Source organism: Leptonychotes weddellii, chromosome 8, assembly GCF_054177405.1.
Source record: "Leptonychotes weddellii isolate Sample4059 chromosome 8, ASM5417740v2, whole genome shotgun sequence".
NCBI lineage: Eukaryota > Metazoa > Chordata > Mammalia > Carnivora > Phocidae > Leptonychotes > Leptonychotes weddellii.
In genome coordinates, this window is record NC_138376.1 from 81,344,057 (window position 1) to 81,362,701 (window position 18,645).

General features: G+C 37.3%; 1 protein-coding gene and 1 pseudogene across 7 annotated transcripts in view; one reads left to right on the forward strand and one right to left on the reverse strand.

Moving 5' to 3' along the window:
- PDSS2 (decaprenyl diphosphate synthase subunit 2) overlaps positions 1-18,645 on the reverse strand; it is a 269,730-nt gene that overhangs the window by 186,058 nt on the left and 65,027 nt on the right. The gene's annotated exons all lie outside the window — the stretch shown is intronic.
- LOC102736793 (motile sperm domain-containing protein 3 pseudogene) lies at positions 17,829-18,643 on the forward strand (annotated as a pseudogene).

Here is an 18,645-nt window from a genome sequence, read left to right on the forward strand (position 1 = left end):
AGGAAACCAAACCATGGGAGAATTAGAATCTGTGACAGGTGGTGGGACATAGACTGCCTGTGTTCATCTTTCACAGAATTTCCACAAGAGAATAGATCTCATGATTGGCTGCCTAAGTTCAAACCTATTAGTTCTCATAATCACAAATACTGCCATCCAAATATTTAAAATAATCACTGAGGCGCTTGGCGGGCTCAGTCAGTGGAGTGTGTGATTCTTGGTAGTGACTTCTAGCCCAATGTTGGGGGTACAGATTACTTTAAAAAAATAATAAATAAATACATAAATAAGCAAGCCACTAACAGAGGTAGTAAAGGGGAAAGATTACTATGACAGTGGCATCTCCCAAATTATGTGTGTCAACAGGAAAACATAATTCAATTTTTTATAGTTTTATTCACATGATATTAATTAATAGGATAGCACCTACTGAATGAAGAGAGGGATGCTTGGGATAAGTTACACACTGATTATTCTAGGCAATTTAATCCTCAGATAACAATAACACTTGCTGTACTCTACTAGGTCACAAGGCTCTGGGAAGAAATCTCTCATTATACTAGATTGCCACCAAGCTTCCTTTGGGTAAACTGACTATCTCATCCACCCTGGTATATCCCCAGGCCTGGCACACACAGACACTCAATAAATACCTATTGAATGAATTAATAAGGTAACCTGCCCAAGATTATATAACCAATACGTGAGAGACCTGAGACTCAATTCAGGTGTCTGCCTCCAAAACCCGTATTCACCCAATGAGAAATCATGATCACAGCAGCATTAAAATACACAGAGTAATAAAAATGAATGGTGGCTTAGAATCAGGGCTTAGAAAGTACCTTATAGGTAAGAGGTGTGAAAAAATTTTTTAAAGTTAATTTCTCCTAAGCACCTCTTTAAAACTTCTCTTGATTACAGGTCTGGTGCCCTGAGAGCTGGACAAGCAGTTGGGTGCAGCCTTCTCCTTATAGTCAAGTTCAACAAGACTCACAGGCAGCCCCGAGCCAGATGATTTGTGGTCCATTAAATACAAGGCCATGGGAAGCCTTGAATAGCGCCCATTCACACAGAGGCTGAGTAAAGTTTGCACTGCAGTGAAAGTGCTGTCCAGGTTAGAAACCACAACTAAACAACAAAAACAAAAACCCTCACAGACTGCCGGAGTAGCCAGGGTCTACACCACAGACAAGGAGTCTTACACTGAAATGAGGATCTGCTTGGGCCCAGCTGGTGGCTTAGGGCCTTGTGCCCTTTTGGTGGCCTGTGACACTCGATCCTCTAAAATAGTCCACAAAATTATAACTTTCAGGGAAGGGAGAGATGACATTTTTCACCATTTTTTACCGAACACCTTGAATCTTTTGCTTGATTGGGCAGAAGGTGAATTTCTCCATGAAAACAGTTACTTGAATCATTTACATACATTCTATGTTTTTATTTCTAGGAATATATTAAAATAAGACAGGAAATTTATATTTAGAGACTTTTTGTTCCCATCCTAATAGCTGTATTTTGTTCTAATTAATACTAAAATAATTCATTTTTAAAAGGTAAAAGAGAGTAAAGGATAGCACGATAGCTATAAAGTACTGGGAAATGTCAAAAATGCTGTTGTGATTAGGCTTTGCCGCATTAGGATGCCATTTCTCCCACCCCTTCTATAAGAGTACGGGGCATGAGCTGAAAATGACAGCCCTTATTTCACTAGAAATGAGAAAAAACTAATGAGATAAGTCATAGATTCTCCCCTCCCCACAAATAAGATAGTGGAACTTCTGGACGTCCATCTGCCTCTCCTTTTCACTGACTTTCTGGGAGCAAGCGCATGGGCAATGGGAGTGGGGGATAGGGAGCAAGCTACCAGTTTTACAGCACATACTGTGGGTGACGCACTTTACGTGCCGTCAACAACGTCGTGAAGGAGGTACTACAGTTATCTCCAGTTTACAGGGTGAGAAAGCGGAGGCTTGGAGATAGTTTCTTGTCCAAGGTCAAAAGTAAGTGGAGAGTCAGAATTCAAAATTGGGACTATTTGACTCCAAAGATACTCCCATAATTACTGCTTCTGTGTTGAAGTTCTTTGGTTCCCAGGGACCAATAATGTGGAGGCAAGAGCAGGACTCCAAAGTGAAAGGACGGATGGAACTTAGGAATAAAACAAACAAGCTAGGTTTTGTTTCCTGTTGGTACAAGGCTGAAGAGCCTTTGAACAGTCACTGGAATATCAAGCTCAAATAAAACAGCTATTGTTGGTTTTTAAACTCTATAACTACTCAAATAAAAAAATTAGTATCTACATTTATTTCAATGTACAGACTTGTAGCACACTGTTTACTTCATATTTCTAAGCTGAAATGTTTCCATCAGTATCAAGGTCACTTTAGCACCACAAACAATAAATAATCCAAGATCCTAAACACTGCTCACTGATACACCCATTCGTGTCCACTTACCCCAGAAATAAACCCAAGTAATAGCTAATATCTACTGCATGTACTACTCTTCGCACTTTATATGCATTTACTCACTTAAATCTCACGCAAGGTTGTCGGGTACCATTTTTTATTCTAATTTTACAGATGACGAACTGAGACACAAGGAAAGTAATAATTAAGTGGTAGGGTCATGATTCTAACCCAGGCATTAGATTCCAGAGCCTACATCTTTCCTCACCCGCCCTGCCCCTTCTTAAAAACCAATCTCAAACTCACAGCACAGTTCTCAGTTCTAAGTACAGAACAATTTTCTTTTCCTGAACCATTTAGAAGTCAGTAATACATCACTACCATCTAACTCTCAGACGCCATGTAAGTTTTGCCAATTATCCCAATCATATTCATTAGAGCAGAAGGATCCCGTTCAGAATTATACATTGTACTTAGTTGCCATGTCTCTGGTTTCCTTTAATCTAGAACAGTTTCTTAGTTTTTCCTTGACTTTCATGGCCTTGATGATTTTGAAGATTACATGCCAGTCATTTTGTAGAAGCTCCCTCAATGTGGGTTTGCCAGACATCTCGTCATGATTAGATTCAGGTTGTGCATCTTTGGCAGGAGTATCACAGAAATGATTTTGTGTTCTTCCCACCTCAATTCCAGTTTGTTTCCTCACAGGAGATTTTCACTTTGACCATACTTTTCCACAGTAAAGACACACTTTTCCTCTTTATAATTAATAAGTTTTGTGGGGAGGTACTATATAAATATCCCATTCCTCCCATATCAGAGCATGCCAGACATTGGTGAACACTTACAATCATTGCTTCTCCTGAGCAAGTATGCATCATTAGCTCAATAAAGTAAAAAAAAAAAAAAAAAGGTGGGGGGGGGCGCCTGGATGACTCAGATGGTTAAGCATCTGCCTTCGGCTCCCGTCATGATCTCCAGGTCCTGGGATCAAGCCCCATGGCGGGCTCCCGGCTCAGTGGGGAGTCTGCTTCTCCCTCTCCCTCTGCCTCTTCCCCTGCTTATACTGTCTCTCCCTCTCTCAAATAAATAAATAAATCTTAAAAAAAAAAAATTGGGAAGATAAAAATATATTGCTGCAAATTTTCTCAAATGAATAAAAAAGAAAATTTATGAGGTTTAACTGATAAGCAAATGACTGAACAATGGAAGTTTCAATATTTGAGATACACAGTCATTATCCTGTCCCTGAAAAAAAATATTTCACATTTAGTAATAATGATAATGTAAAAAGTAAAGGAAAAGGTCACAAATAGAGATTTTGTTTTACATAATGGCTTTTAAAAAGATACTGCAAAATAAATATGATCTCAAATTTAGGAGAGAGGGAGAAACTAGGGATGACATAAAAATTTAAAGAGAAAACATTTTTTTTTACCATATTAAAAGTAAAATATAAAATAAAATTGAAAAAAGTAATGGGACAAAAATAATTACTCTCTCCACATTGCCAATAATGCTCCAAACCTCATGAATTCGAGGACAATGATAAAAGTATAAAATCCTTGCCTCTCAACACATGTGTCAAAAACCTAATGAATTTGGTCCTCGATTGTAAGCAATGATTTCCCTTGGTATAAAGTTCTAGTGTGGTTATATTAACAAGAATGATATTATTTGTATCATCCGATATCAAAAGGTTCCCCCTTCCCTCAAAAGTAGCCAGATTAATACTAGGTTTAAGGATCAGGTGAACCCTGTGGCCAATATATTTCAGGACCATTTTGTTTTATTATTCACACACAGGTTGAAACTAGAAACTTATCAATAGATTAGTGAGGCCTATCAAAATGCTTGACTGTTTGGAATGTGTTCCTCACCTTTAGACATTTTGTATTTTGATCTGTGCTTACTGAATGGTTCTAACTGTTGCATAGTATTCAAGAGCTGAAAAGTTATCTATACTATATAAGCACTGACAGTCTTCACACTATACTCTGGTCCCCATTCAATCTGGTCTCCAAGTGTGATATAAATACTTTTCAAGCTATTGCCTGCATAAGAAATTGGTGAAAATTATAGTTTTTAAGCAAAATTATTTAAGCTCAACTAAAAGGTCTAATATTTTCATTCTTTTCAGAAACACGGTTATTCTCTATGTCTGCATTCTTCCAGAATGTTCTTTAGTTAACTACAGTGGGATCCAGTACTTTCCTCCCAAACAGCATTAACAGAGCCTTCTACTGATATACATTTCTGAAATAATCTTTCAGGTGATAGAAAAACATTTTCATATTTTTATGAGATTTTAAGGGAATGGGCTAATAAGCTAAGACTTTTTGATAAAGAAACTTTCCAAATCACAGAAACATGATTAAGTTTATCAATTCGGAGGCCTACTCAGTCCGATTTTGCATATCACAATTTTAAAATGTTACTAAGGGGGCACCTGGGTGGCTCAGTCAGTTAAGCATCCCACTCTTGATCTCAGCTCAGGTCTTAATCTCAGGGTCGTGAGTTCAAGCCCCACACTGGGCTCTACGCGGGGCTTGAAAAAAAACTACTTAAAAAATAAGTAAAATTTAAAAAAATGTTACTAAGAAATGTATTTTGTTTTAAAGCAAACCTATGTAAGAAAATGCAGCAAAAACAGTCATGTGTTTGAAAAAGAGCAGAAAATTAATCTATTAAGCTAGTATAGCTATTATGAGTTTACCTTTAAAAGATTCTTAAACTTGTAAGGATGGGCCATGATTACCTTAATTTTTCAGTATCACAGAAAAGATTCACACAAACTTAACTCTACCATTATATCCCTAAATAAGTCTATAATACGAAAACCAAACAGAATAACCTTAGTTTGGCATCTATAGCTGCATACATTGAAATAAGGATTTCCTCCCATTTTTAAACGTAAAACTCAATTATACATTTTACATTTTGAATACTTTAGAAGATTCTAAAATTCTATTATTAAAAATTATCTTTTATGAATATGTAATTTTAGTACAACTTAATTACTCCACTTGTTTCATTTTCCTGCAAAATAGTTCTTGTATTTACACTTATTATAACAGAGTAATTTTTATTTTTTTATTTTTTTTTTTTAAAGATTTTATTTATTTATTTGACAGAGAGAGACACAGCGAGAGAGGGAACACAAGTAGGGGGAGTGGGAGAGGGAGAAGCAGGCCTCCTGCGGAGCAGGGAGCCCGATGCGGGGCTCGATCCCAGGACCCTGGGATCATGACCTGAGCCGAAGGCAGACGCTTAACCGACTGAGCCACCCAGGCGCCCTAACAGAGTAATTTTTAATACCCACACTTTTTAAAGTCAGAACCATTCTGTTTAAAGCCAGAACTTCCCTGCTATAATTTTTCTCATATTAACTAATAGGACAGCAGTAACTAAACATGGTTAGCCATGGTAATTACATTACAACTGCCTTTCCTCCCCAGATACCATGTTATTATATTTGTTACCTCTTTAGACTCCTTTTAACTGTTATATCAATAAAGTTTTTCTGAAGAAGCAAAGCCTTTACTTATAAAAAATAGGTGGCACCTCTCAATAGGACAGCATTAACATTTTCTCCCCAGTTCTTGAAAATGCCAAAAATTCTCAAATTAAGAGTCCCTCAATTTAATTTATGAAATCTTGAGGTAAAATATCAGCCTAGAAATAATAAATGAATTTTACAGAAAAATTACTTTTAGAAAATCACTGGAAATTTTAAAATGTACTTTTCTATTCTTTTTTCTCAGGAATAAAGCTTATGATTTTAAAAGGTTGGAGATTTTAAGCAAACACTCAGTGGTTTTGGAAATGTAGTTTCCATGGCAACCAACATGGTCTTCTTTATATAGCATAAACAGATGGTAAAGAGTGGTCATGTTTGTTTCTCTGCCAGTATATCAATAAAACTGCTGTAATACTGTATTGAATACACGAACTATTTAATAAATTTAATACACTAACCACAAGATCTAGTAATTTAGACAAATAGAATTAACTAGTATCTGAGGTTTTTTCTTTTTAATAAACACACGAGGATCTTGAACAGTGAAGTCACTATACTATACTCCACAGAGTCAACAGTCTTCCTTGGCAAGACTCTGCACAAATGTTTTCTCAGCACTTGCCATGCAGGGCCTATCACCACAAATATGAATCTCATGAGGAGAAAATAATGGATTGAAATAATGAAAGGGGAACCATGTCTGTAAATGTATTCCTGGGCCATCTTTTCTTCGAGAACAAATGAGAAAGTAAGAAGCACAGAGAATTTCTTTACCATAAACAACAGGTTGTAAAAGCAAGTGGCAAAAACATTATTTAAAAATCAGATTCCATTCCAGGTACATAGCAGTGGCTTTCAGAGATGCAGGTGCTCTGAATTCCACAGGTTTAACTGCGGTAACTTGCTAGGTACTATTTGCTAAAAAAGTTAAATAAGCCAAGAAACTAGAAATGTGATTAGTCTGGCAGTAAAAGTTTGAACAGCCAATTCGTGCATGCATTATCAACACATTTGCAGCAGTAACCCTGTATCTGGAAGGCAGGCAGAAGGGGCTGGACCTGAGCCTGGGGCTCCACAGGAGCATTGGCAACCTTTCTTAACAGGCCCATCCTAGAGGCACGGACATATTTTCCAAGTGAGGGGAGGAATGCTAATAAAAAAAATAAAAAAAACTTGGGATAATATTTACTATTTTTAATTATAGAAACAGCCATCTGATTACACTTATATAAAACAACATTCAGTAAATGGTAACTGTCCTGTATTCTCCCTTTCATGCATCTATCCCTATATTTGCTGACTTCCATCGTTTATAAATTCTTTCTTTGCTTCTCACATCAAAGCAAGTTCATTGGAAGTGAGGTATTTCATTCTGCAGAACAGGCCATGATGAGAATACAGAAAAAGGGTATGCATATTTATGAAAAGAGTGGATCTGGATGATGTAAAGTATATCATGGTTTAACTGAGAAACAACAACAACAAATTTCATTTCAAACATTTTAAGAGTAGAAGAGACTGTTCTAGATTTATATTTGACTCACTGGGAAAAAAAATTTTAATTATGTATCTTGGATGAGCTACAGTGAACTCCACAGTCTACTAACACTGCTGCCATAACACAATTTGGGGGAATTATTTAAACCTGGGGAAACTAGGAAAGAGCCTCCTTTCTCATATGAGGCTGGAGAATCTCCAGTAAGGTACCAAACTCATCCACCCAAAAAACCTACATGCCTACCTACAGTGAGTGATCACTACCCAAGAGCTCACGTAACCAGAAGCCCTTTTCAGAGGGTTTTCAATGTGTCTGAAACTACCCAGCAACCAATAGCCCCCAGCTTCGCTTATCTTCTTCTTAGAGTGGTTCTCAATCCTGGCAATAAAACGGAATCAACTAAGAGCTTTAAATATAATGATATGAACATCCTAGGCATATGCCAATTTAGGCAAAAATCACATACTCTTCAATATGTCAACTATACTTCAATTAAAAAAAATTTTTTAAATAAAACATAGTCCTCAGGTGTGCTTCTAAACGTGCACCAGAGAGACTGTGATTCATTTTTCTCTTCACCCTTAATGAGAAAGAGATCTCCAATCACCACTTTTATCTTTTCAGGATACACAATTTAGTGTTAGATTTCTTTTCCATTGCAGAGAGGCATGAGACTGAAGCAGAGACACTGTTGTACTGAATATTTGGTATAGTAAATTTTACTATAAAGGAATTCAACAAAATACAAGACTGAGGTGTGAAACACCTTTCCCTATGAATTATTCTAGATAGTAAGGTTTACCTCTTACAAAGATTAACGTTATCAGCAAGACTTGTGAATAGCGAATTTTCACTTCTTTTAGGATATATGCAGTGTTTGAGCTGGTTACAACGTATTTTCTACTCTCAGCAGTCACAAAATAAATGCAGCAGTGTAATTCTCACTTATGATACGATATTCTTTTTTTCCAAGATATGATATGATATGATACTCTCTTTTTCAAGAATGACCTTTAAACTATCACCAACAGTAGTGAAAATTCAGGTGTTTGGAGAAGGAAAAAGCTGCAGAGATAAGAAGGATGCTTTTTACCTTCTTCTGGAGCACACATATAAAAACAGCTCTTCAAAACCTGTTAATATACTGTCCCCAAGAAAGTAGAAATGAATGCCATAAAATCACAAAAGTTATTTTGAGCCACCTATTCATAGCAAAATTCTACCACGTAGAAACTCACAAATGTCTGGTAGACTGGGATAATAGTTCTTTGTATATATGGTTTACCCCTTTCAAATTATTTGCAAGAAGGCCAATGACCTCTTGCTTGATATGAAATAGCAAACAGAAATAAAATAATTACAAAGTCTCCCAATTGTCAGCAAAAGACAATAGGGAGAATAATATACAGTTAAATAATCTCAGAGGATAAACTATGATGATACTAGAGTCTGGGAACTGATTTCTACCTCTTTGTTTTTTTGCATTTCCACAGGCTATTAAAATTTCCACAAGTCATTTATTTTTTCCTTGAGAAACTTTATTTGGCTATTTGTGTGTCTGGTGCTATTAACTCATCATAATTTTACATCAAATCCTCATAACATTACATGATTGAGGTTTAATTCTAAAAAAATTCAAAACACACAAAACAGGAAAAAATATCACTCTAATGCATTTGGGAAGAAACAACCTATTAAAGAGAATAATTGTGTCTGGCAGAATTCTAGAGATGACAGAAAACAAGAGGAAACAACATTTCTTAATGTTATTTAAATATGCACACAGGAGACAGGGAGATATGCTAGGACAGAGAATCAACAGGAACTCTAGTCTTCCTGCACATAAAATAGAGCTTCATTAACAATAAAGGAACAGGTGTCTTGGGACCCATTTATACAGGCTATTAACTATTATGAACTGCTGGTATCCAAATTTATTTTAGTACTAGGCAACTGATTAAAAATAAATACAAATTTAAATTCCATCTATTAGCATGTGAAAGCAATGCCTAGCTTTCCAGAGTTTAATTTAATACAAAGGTATTTTTCTATCATCTTGATCACAGAGGATACTGAAGTTCATATACAACATTTCCCAAGTCCCAAAACAAAAACGTTCATATTAAAACTCATTTGAATATGAAAAATTGACAAGTAGCCTTTTGTCTTGACCTGACAAGACCAAATAAGCTTTGTTTACTAGGAACTAAATTTTTAAAGAGATTTTATTTATTTATTTGTCAGAGAGAGAGAGAGAACACAGAAACAGGGGGAGCAGCAGAGGGAGAGGGGGAAGGAGAAGCAGGCTCCCCGCTGAGCAGAGTCCGATGTGGGGTTCGATCCCAGGACCCTGGGATCAAGACCTGAGCCAAAGGCAGGTGCTTAATCAACTGAGCCATCCAGGCACCCCAAGGAACTAAATTTTTATTTAAACTTGAACAAATAATGAAACAAACACACATCTATCTTTTTAAAACTGGAGAAGGGAATCACACAAACTCCTGGCTCTAAATTCAGTGCATTTTACATTATTTATTTTGAAAAATATGAGTGGCAATGGTTATCCTCTGATAATTTTCCTGTCTCATCTATAAATACTGATCAATAAACTGAACATCTGAACTTTTAAGAGGAATCATCTGTACATCTTAACTAAAAAATATTTAGAATGTTAGAGTTGAAACTGCAGCAGGGACAACCTCATTCAATATACTATTTTACAGAATAAGAAAATAAGGTTCAGTGAGGCTAATTTGCCTAAGGTAAACATAACAGCAATATTTCAACCACATAAATTGTCAAAATACTATTATACTGTAAAATCAGTGTAAGAGTATCTATCTTCCAAAGATGATGTGAAAATTCAATGTGGTAACTGTTGTTGTTGATATTATTTCAAACTGTCACATTTACCTGCATCTAGTTTAAAAAAAAAAACACAAACATTTGGTTTATTCACTCATATGTTTTCTGATAGTGATGTTATTTACACTTATCCCATAAGTAGTAAGTGATTACTCTGCTTTTTGTGCCCTACTGCATGGAGAATACAGGTGGTATAGCACAATCTACATCCATAGGTACCTAGTAAAAGCCACTGTAGCAATAAAGAATTGAGAGATGGGTAGAGAATTTGAGAGATTGATGAGGAAGTCAAAGATAGAATCATGTTTCTTAAAAAGATGGTGATATTTTAAATGCAAATAATTTGATAAGACTAGGGTTTCTCCATCTTGGCACTTTGAAGCAGGAGAACTCTATTTTGTAAGGGTTTGTGCCCTGCAGGCTGTTTAGGAGCAACCCTAAGCTCTACCCCAGAGATGCCAGTAGCATCCTCCAGTTGTAATAACCAGAAATGTCTCCAGTCATTGCCAAACGTGCCCGGGGGTGCAAAACCATGCACAGTTGAGAAACACTGGATAAGACAGACTAATATACCTTATGTTGCTTTCAAGTTAAGGCTACATACTAAGTATCACCTAGAGAAAGGCAAAGCAAATCCGGAGCTTTAGTATTCTTTTAAAGATAGTTTTGGCTCTATGGCATCAAGCATTAGGGTACTGAGGAGAAGAATGAAACCACAAATTTCATATCAAAATGTGGCTTAGGTTTTGATTCTATGGTTTTCTGCCACTAATTGTCAAAAAGTCCAAAGAAATATGAATAGGTTCATGTTCCTAATGAGAGATAGGCTGGTGTTCAGGAGCAAGCCATCCAGCTCATGTGTAACCCATCCATTGGCCTCGGAGCATTAAAACCATGTTCTTTTGTTTTCTGTATATGAATTCTGTGGGAAAAATAGTTATGAAACCAATCTCAAATATCACACTTTCCAAAGATATCAAAAATACTGAAGGTTTACCACACTGTAGATTTCTAAAATGTTAGTTTAAGAACCAAATAATTGAGGTGGCAAGCAAATGTCAGATCTATTTAACACAGGTGACCCTTGAACGACAAGGGATTATAGATGCTGACCCCTGCATCATCAAATATCTATGTATAAAAAAAAAAACCTAAGTAGAACTTCTGACTCCCCTAAAACTTCAGAGCCTACTGTTGCCTGGAAAATCATAAGAAAGGGAAAATACATTTACAGTACTGTATTCATTGAAAAAAGTCCACACATAAATAGACCTGAGCAGTTCAAACCCGTGCTGTTCAAACCTGTATATGAACGGGAAGAACTAACCTCCTCTGCCTCATGCATCTTCTCTTGCTCTCTGCTCTAGCATTCACATCTACTAAGTATGAAACTCTCAAAAACTGCGTGGTAAGGGTAACACCTCATTAAAAATCTGGGGCATAGGGCAATCAAAGTACAAGAAGACCACCAAGAGAGAAAGATGGAAAGGAATGTTTGACAATCAGTGACCAAGCATGAGCTGGCTCAGGATCAATTTTGCGAAGAATTTGGGCCACTGGAGGGATAGTCCATGAGACAGGCCTGCCTTCAGTGCCCCTTTGCTATGAGAGAGGCTCTGTACTGAAAACAAACAAAAAGTCATCTGGACAACTGATGAATTTAGGAATCATAATCATCAAGAGGAGAGTGTTGCTCATTTTGGTTTTGTCTTCACTTATAGAGTTACCAAATGGTCTCCATTTCTCATACTCAACACACTTTTATTTCTTCAACATTGTGATAGAGAGAGTGGTCTGTGTTTTCACAAGGGGATGCCTACAGGCTGAAAAGTTCTGTTAATACTGTTTTGTTTTGACTCTATGTACAGTGATATCTCCAACATGATAAAATTGGACATAATCTGCTAAATCTGAATTTGCATACTGGGCAGTATTTCCTTTAACAAAGTCTAATTGGAACAGCATTTTATGGTACACGAACATTTAATTTCTAATGTTAGAGATAAGGAGAAATTGATTTAGATAGAAGACAACTTATTTTTAGTTGCAAAAAAACTGCAATGCCAAAGTATTTTGCATTTAATGCTGATTTAAATATATTACAATATTCATGATACATGATAAATACCCAAATCCTATATGAAAAAACTTCATTATGAAAAAATTAGAGAATTTTTAAAAAAGATTTATTTATTTGAAAAAGAGAGAGAAAGAGCGCATGCAAGCATGCACGGGGGGTGGGGGGGTGCAGAGGGAGAAAGGGTCTTAAGCAGACTCTGCACTAAGCATTGAGCCTGAGGTGGGACTTGATCTCACAAACCTGAGATCACGACCTGAGCCGAAACCAAGAGTCTTAACGCTTAACCAACTGTGCTATCCAGGTGCCCCGAAAAAATTAGATTTTAACAAAATGATGCTTCACATTGTAAGGAATGTTCTCATTAAAAAAAAATAAATAAACATACAATTTGAAAAATGATATTAAACCTTTTTACTAATAAATTCAGATTCCTTTGATATTCCTTGAATAATCCTAAATACTGATGATAAACACTAAATGCTAATAAATTTCTCAATCTATAAAATAAATAAACTAGCACCCTGCATTTTAAGTCAATATTGTGGATATTTCACACAGGCACAGAATTAATTTAACCAACAATTCTGGAATTATACCAGGCAACATGCTGCCACAGCTGAAGAGGAAAGGGCTCTGGAATAACTGATGATCTCTGATTCATTTCATTTTTCAATTTGTGTTTCAAGGAAAACTTTTAGGGCTGATTTTTTTCTACTTGACCTTACCAACGTCTTTTCTCTAAAGTATTACTTCACTTGAGTAACAAATCATCTATATTTCTACACAATGTTAATGAAAATGCCCCCCCCAAAGGCTAACCGATGAGGCATTATTTATATATAATACAAACATAAAATACAAGATGGCACATGTAACATAACCAAAATCACTGGTGCTTTAAAATGTATATAGACTTCTGACTTTATTATGATGGAGTGAAGTGATTGACAAATCCTCCCTCAAAAGGCAATTATAAAGCTGAACAAAATAGTCAAAAGCACAATTTTAGCACTCTGCAATTCAAAGGCATGTACTTAGTGAGAACTATGAAACTTCAGGGAGAAACAGTGAGAGGCTATAATGTCTTTGCCAGGGGGCTGCTCCCACCTCCACCTCTTGGCTTTGTCCGTGTAGTAGTTCACTCAGGGCAGTGCAGGGCAGGCTGCGAAACCAAGCACAGAGGATCCCCTGATGAGCAATGGCCGTGGTGGCATGTGGGGCAAGCAGCAATCTAGTGGCCTAGCCCAGGATTTAGCAGGGAGTTCCAGCAGCTAAGACAGCCAGAGGAGACTTGACCCCACATTTTTGGGATCGGCCAGAGGCTACGTGCATTGCTACAGAGACAGAGAGGACCCCTGTATCCTTGCTAATAGAGCCTGCAGGCATGTGCAGGTGAGACACGGGAAGGCCCAACAGGAAGTAAAAGCCAGGGCAGGCTGAAGCGTGAAAGTGCTTCCCAGCTCACACACAGATCCATCAAGAGAGATTAAAAGCCGTACTTTGTCAAATGCTTTTTCTGCATCTATTGAGAGGATCATATGATTCTTGTTCTTTCTTTTGTTAATGTATTGTATCACGTTGATTGATTTGCAGATGTTGAACCAACCTTGCAGCCCAGGGATAAATCCCACTTGGTCGTGGTGAATAATCCTTTTAATGTACTGTTGGATCCTATTGGCTAGTATTTTGGTGAGAATTTTTGCATCCATGTTCATCAGGGATATTGGTCTGTAATTCTCCTTTTTGATGGAGTCTTTGTCTGGTTTTGGGGTCAAGGTAATGGTGGCCTCATAAAATGAGTTTGGAAGATTTCCTTCCATTTCTATTTTTTGGAACAGTTTCCGAAGAATAGGTATTAATTCTTCTTGAAATGTTTGGTAGAATTCCCCTGGGAAGCCATCTGGCCCTGGGCTTTACTGGCTCAAGGAGTTTTATTATGACTTCTGATTCATCTTTGACTGATCACTATGCTATGCGGACACAGGGCAATCCCTCAGAAGCCAGGCTGACAAATAAAAACAAGGAAAAAATTGTGAGTAGAGAGAGCAGCAGCTACACACTGTGGGGAATACATACTTCAAAGGTTTAGTCCAGGGAAGTTATCAACCAACCAACCAACATCTCCAATGGAGGAGGGAAAATTACAAACTAGAGTTGCTACAATATATTATCTAAAATGTCCAGTACTCAATAGAAAGTTATGAGTCATGCAAGAAACAAGAAAATGCGATCCATAAAAAAGCAGTCAATAGAAGACGTCTCCAAGTGTCTCTAGATCTTGTATTTAGCAAAGATTTCAAACCAGCTTTTATAATAAACATGCTCAGAAAACTAAACGAAGCCATGTTTAAAGAATTAAATGACTCTGACTACAGATTCTCAGTAAATGTTGAACTTTTCTGGACATGAAAAGTACAATAACTGAAATGAAAATCTCACTAGAGAGCCTCAACAGCAGATCTGAGATAGCAAAAAAGGAATCTATGAATTTGAAAATAGATCAATAAAAATTATACAATCTGATGAACATAGTAAAAGACTAAAGAAAAATAAAGAGAGCTTCAGAGACCTATGAGACAATATATGTGCACTAATATATGTATAATAAGAGTCCCGAAAGTGAGGAAAAGCAATAGGGCAGAAAAAAAAATACTTGAAGATATATTGACCAAAAACTTCCTAAATTTGATGAAAAACATTAACTTACACAGCCAAGCTCCCGAATGAAACCCAATGCAGGACAAATGCAAAATACCTAGACACATCATAGATAAACTATTGAAAGGCAAAGAATAATACTAGAAACAGAAAGAGAAAAATGACTCATGTACAAAGGAACTACAATAAAATTAATGGCTGATTTCTTACCAGAAACAACAGAGGCCAGAAGGCAGTGGAATGATATATGTACAGTGCTGGAAGTAAAAAAGCTTGCAACTAAGAATTCTGTATCCTGTAAAATCATCTTTTAAAAATAAAGTGAAATAAAGACCATTCTGAGATAAACAAAAGAGAAAATTTGTTATCAGACTTGCCTTAAAAAAACACCAAAGGAAGTCCTTCATGCTGAATGGAAGTGGTACCAGATAGTAATCCAAATCTACATTAAGAAAGAGCACTAGAAATGGTGAATAGATAAATGAAAAAAATTCCGTAAAATATTTTTTCTCATTTCTTCTCTTAAATTTTGTAAAAGATGTAAGATTATATACAGCAAAAATTACAAGACTGTATTGATGGGTTTACAACACATACAGATATAAAACATATATGACAACACAAGCAAAGGGAAAAAGGAGATATAGCGGAGCAAGTTTCTATATTTCACTGGAATTAAAGTTAGCAATTTTTCCAAAACAGACTATGATAAATTAAGATGTATACTATAATTCCTAGAACCACCACCAAGAAAATAACTCAAAATCAGGGGTGCCTCGGTGGCTCAGTTGTTAAGTGCCTGCCTTCGGCTCAGGTCATGGTCTCAGGGTCCTGGGATCGAGCTCCATATCGGGCTCCCTGCTCAGCAGGAAGCCTGCTTCTCCCTCTCCCACTCCCCTTGCTTGTGTTCCCTCTCTCACTGTGTCTCTCTCTGTCAGATAAATAAATAAAATCTTTAAAAAAAGAAAAAAAAGAACTCAAAATCATATAGTTAAAAACACAAAAGCAATTAAAATGGTACACTAAAATATACTTATTTAACATAAAAGAAAGGAGTAAAGGAGGAACAGAGGGGCAAAAATGATGAGACAAGTACAAAACAAATAGAAAAATGAGGGACTTAAAACCAACCATATCAATAATTAGATCAGATATGAGTGGACTAAATAACCTACTCAAAATGTAGGGATAGTCAGACTAGATTAAAAAGCAAGAGCTGGGCGCCTGGGTGGCTCAGTTGGTTAAGCGACTGCCTTCGGCTCAGATCATGATCCTGGAGTCCCTGGATCGAGTCCCGCATCGGGCTCCCTGCTTGGCGGGGAGCCTGCTTCTCCCTCTGACCCTCCCCCCTCTCATGTGCTCTCTCTCTCTCATTCTCTCTGTCTCAAATAAATAAATAAAATCTTTAAAAATAAATAAATAAATAAATAAAAAGCAAGAGCCAACTGTATGCTGCATCTAAAAGACACACTTTAAATAGGAAGACATAAACAGGTTACAAGTAATAGGACAGAAAATGATAGGCCATACAAATAGTAACTATAAGAGAGCTGGAACTGCTCTCTGATATTAGTATCAGACAAAATAGACTTTAAGACAAGAAATGTTACTGGAGACAATGAAAGACATTTCATAATCACAAAAGCAACAGTGCATCACGAAGATGTAATAATTATAAGTGTATATACACCTAACAATAGAGACATAAAAGGAAGGAAAAACTGCAAACTGAAAGGGGAAATATGCAATTCACTAATAATAGCTGGAGATTTCAATATTCCACTTTCAATAATTGATAGACTACACAGAAAATCCATAAGGATGTAAAAGATTTTAACAACACTACCAACAAACATGATATAATTGAGATTTATGAGTACTCAATGCAGTGAGTGCAGAATTCACATTCTTCTCAAAGCACACATAGACATTTCTCCATATGTTGGACCACAAAACAATTCTCAATAAATTTAAGAAGGCTGAAATCATTAAAAATGTGTTCTATGACCACAACAGAGTTAAGTCAAAGATCTCAAAAGATAGCTGGGAAAACCAATATATTTAGAAATTAAACAATATATTTCTAAAGGGGTCAAAGATGAAATCATAAAGAAAATTTTAAAAATATTTTGAAATGAATGAAAATGAAAATACAATGTATCAAAATTTACAGAATATAACTAAAGAAGTCTTAGAGGGATATTTATAGCTTGTAATCAGGAAAAGTCTCAAATTAATAATCTAATAAACTTCTACCTTAAGAAACTAGACAAGGAAAGGCAAGCTAAAGAGGAAAAAAAGAGAAAATAATAAAGTTCAGAGTGAATATCAATGAAATAAAAACAAAACAAACAAAAAAAAACAGAGGGGGAAAAAAATAAATGAAACCAAAAAGTGGCTATTTGAAAAGATCAATAAAATTGCCAAACCATTAGCTAACTAATAAAGTAAGAGAAGACACAAATTGCCTAAATCAGGAATGAAAGAAGAGACCTCACTACTGACCCTTCAAGCATTAGGACTATCAGGGAATATTATGAACAACTTTATACGAAAAAAATCAGAAAACTTAGAAAAAAAATGGACATATTCCTAGAAAAAAAATTGCCAAAACTGAATCAAGAAGAAATAGAAAATATAAATAGACCTCCAAGTAAATAAATTGAATTATTAATTTAAAACCTTCTGACAAGGAAAATCCTAGGCCCAGCTGGCTTTGCTGGAAAAATATATCAAATATTTAAAAAAGAAATATCAATCCTTCACAAACTCCCTCAAAACACAGAGGAGAGAATGGTCTCTCGGGAAGATGGCAGCCTCGGTCCGGCCAAAAATTGATGGGCAGGTGCAGTGACCAGAAGCTCTAGACTCCAGGCCCTGTCCCCTGAGCTCTGCCGTCCACAGCCTGCATGTGCCGTGGGGCGCCCCAGGACCAGGAGCTGGTGGGCCCGGGGTCTCCTGGGCGGGGGTCCCGGGGCGCCCCTCCTCCCTCGGGACTTGTCCCGGTCCTCATCTTTCCCCCGGACCTAGTATTCAGGGCGGACCAGCGGAGCGGACCCCGGCAGCTGCTGACCCTCTATAACCCCATGGGAGCTGCGCTTCGCTTCCGAGTCCTGTGCACAGCACCTGCCAAATACACGGTGTTTGACGCAGAAGGATATGTGAAACCTCAATCCTGCACTGACATTGTGATTCGCCAGGTGGCCCCCATTCCCAGCCACTATGACATCCAGGACCGCTTCCGCATTGAGCTGTCTGAGGAGGGAGCTGAGGGTCGAGTGGTGGGGCGCAAGGACATCACCTCAGTTCTGAGGGCCCCAGCCTACCCCCTTGAGCTTCAGGGACAGCCTGACCCAACACCCCACCCAGGGCCTCCTTCCTGGACAGCACCACCCACGGCCAGACACTTCCCAGAGAACCGCCCCCCACAACTGGCCACCAGCTCCTTCCTCCTCTTCTTGCTGACGGGCATAGTCTCTGTGGCCTTCCTGCTGCTCCCACTCCAGGACGAGCTTGGCAGCCAGCTGCCCCAAATCCTGCACGTCTCCCTGGGACAGAAGTTGGTGGCAGCGTACATCTTGGGACTCCTCACCATGGTGTTCCTTCGGACCTGAGC